Source organism: Octopus bimaculoides, chromosome 16, assembly GCF_001194135.2.
Source record: "Octopus bimaculoides isolate UCB-OBI-ISO-001 chromosome 16, ASM119413v2, whole genome shotgun sequence".
NCBI classification, from domain to species: Eukaryota; Metazoa; Mollusca; class Cephalopoda; order Octopoda; family Octopodidae; genus Octopus; species Octopus bimaculoides.
The window spans coordinates 33,991,073-33,993,895 of NC_068996.1; positions in this window are offsets into that span (position 1 = coordinate 33,991,073).

Genomic DNA, 2,823 nt, shown 5'->3' on the forward strand with positions numbered 1-2,823 from the left:
CTGCAATGGTTAGCTTAAACCCTGAGGCGAGAGCTGCAAGCTCGGCGGTTGGAGTGAGAGTAAGAAACAGTTTAAAAAAGAAATGACTTGACGTTTATGAATGTCGGTACTTATACATTGCTTTTGTATTCTATAATTTTCGTGATTTTTATTCCCTTACCTTCCTTCCCATGTTTTCTTTTTTTTTCAACACATACCGGCCGAAATTAACTCTTTTTACCTCGCATGCTTTTCCATTGACTAATTATACATACCAACCTATCGTGGTTTTGGATATATACAAAGTAAGGGTAAATAAATATTTCTTTACAACTTCGATCACTGTTCTTCGTTCATCTTACAAATGGCTAACAACGCCTATAACACATCTCGTTACAACTTACCATAACAGGCATCGCTACAATTGGTCACCCCGTCTAAAAACAATTGTTACTTTCTAATGCTACCTACATGCCCCTGCATTTTGCTGACTCCGAACTAAAGAACAGCAGTCTTCATATCAACAGTCGCTAAACCAGAGGAAAAGAATGACAACCTTCGACACCACCAAGATGCATACACTTTCGACTTGCTACCGAAAGCACTATACTGCGATTAACTTTACCACAATGCAGCCCTGCCGACGCACAAGGAATTCGCTGACTATGGAGCCTCAGTTTAACTGTAAGAAAATACGGAAGCTTGCACATGCAAACTTTTTGTCACGTCCAGATGTACAGACCTTGCATTGTCTACGAACTTTTGCACGTATATAAGATTCTCAACAACTCTTTCTTTGCTTGCACATCTTTTTTCACTTTTCAGCGGTAGACTTTTAACAAAGGACATTGTTTTCAGCTAAGTTTGCCACCCTTCGTTTACTCATTTCTGTACCGTTCATTTCTTTTGCTGCACCACACAACGTTCATACATGTACCTACATGCTAACACTGTCACATTTATGCACCACATCATGCCTTTCTCACTTGTTTTCATGCTCTCTGTGTCTTTGTAGACACAACTCGCCTCTGTAAAACCCTAGGTCGGTCACGTATACATAGAGAAAGTTGTTCGTCCCTTACAACGCGCCAGCATGCTTCTCTTTTGCTTTCAAGGCATTTAATACCTCATACATTGGCTGGTATATTCAGCATTGCCACAATCACTGGCATATTCAACACTGCATTTATCAATGAACTAGCATTACAGTCATGCGCATGCATTTGCACACACACACACGCAACTCTATTATGCCTCTACTGCCTTGTTTTTCAATACATCTGTGCCAGCTCAACTCTTTTCTTGACTCGATGCACGTCGGATGTTTACTTGGTCTGCGCTCATGCTAAACATAATTTCCCTCTGTTTGGTCAAGTAATGAATGGAGAAAATTACCTGTCTCGGGCATCACTCCAGCATGCTAAACTGTCGTTCTTGCTAACCTCAGCAATTACCCACAACAGCACCAGACACATTTCACTTCTGAAAAACCTTCAAGGCGTTTAACACACTACAATCCTGCAGGAAGATCTTCAATAACATGGATTGAGAATACACTCATTCGCTTATCTGAGCTTATTTTACAGTGAATGTTGATACGTGCACCTGCAGTCGTGTATACGCACTCACACGCTAACTCATTTTCCGTACAGCCCAGTCACTGACTGCATATTTTTGCACGTAAAGTGACACAGCTATTCGGACTTATCTGAATTGAAAATTGTCCCGTATGGAATTCAATAATCCTCTCTCCTGATATTCAAAATTTTCCCCTCTTACTCGATCGTTTGTTTTCTGTTCTCGGAACCTCTCTGGAGGGGGAGTGATGTAGTGGTTTCCTGCAAGCATAGCGAGGATTCGATCCTCGATTGTCAGATTTCTCTTAACAGTTCAACAGCACTTTTCTCACGGTAAAACAATAGTCTTTCTGTGAATGACTGCAGTTACATTTGTCAGCTGCCTTCGCTAAGTAGAATATTGTCTTTGCCACTTGACCCATCTAGGTCACCAAAAGTTAAAATTAGGATAACAGGTACCACCAACGAAATCTATTGTTCTCAACAATATTGCAGCCTTCTAGCTGGTTTTGGATAGTTATTAATACTAGAATTTGGTAAGGCAAAATCAGTTACTGAACAGAGACCAACTAGAGTCATGGTCACAAGCAGGCAGCCACTGAAGACAAACGGCCAGAGGGAGAAAGAAGGTTACAACTGACCAAATTATGAGACACAACTTCCCTCGACTCTATAACTTTCACTAGCTCAATTTCTTTTCTCTTACAACATCATTCTATCACTATCTATGGTTTGCTACTACAATAAGAACGTGTATACCCATACCGACCGAAATTAACTCTTCTTACCTCGCAGGCTTTTTCATTTACTAATTATACATACCAACCCGTCGTGGTTTTGGATATGTGCAAAGTAATGGTAAATAAATAATTTTTTACAACTTCTATCACTGTTCTTCGTTCATCCTGCACATCTGCAACAGCAACATTCGTTACAATCGCTAACTGCCAACTCCAGATTCCAGCTTTGCTTTGCAGGGAGGACTGTTTCAACGAAGTCGCGTATTGTCCTTACCTTCGAAACGCGGAGTAAATGAAACAGGGACAACTGATGAAAGGGAATATTCTTTATGTTGTATGTCTCGTTTCTCTGTTTGTTTGTTTTCTCGTTGTCCGAAAAAAAGTTCGTTTTCTATGTTTTCGTTTGTTATTGCGTTTAACTTTCTTTTGATGTCCTGTATCCATATATGCATGCATATATACATATATATGTAGGTATGTACATATATGTATGTATATATGCATATATTTATATATTATCTATATTA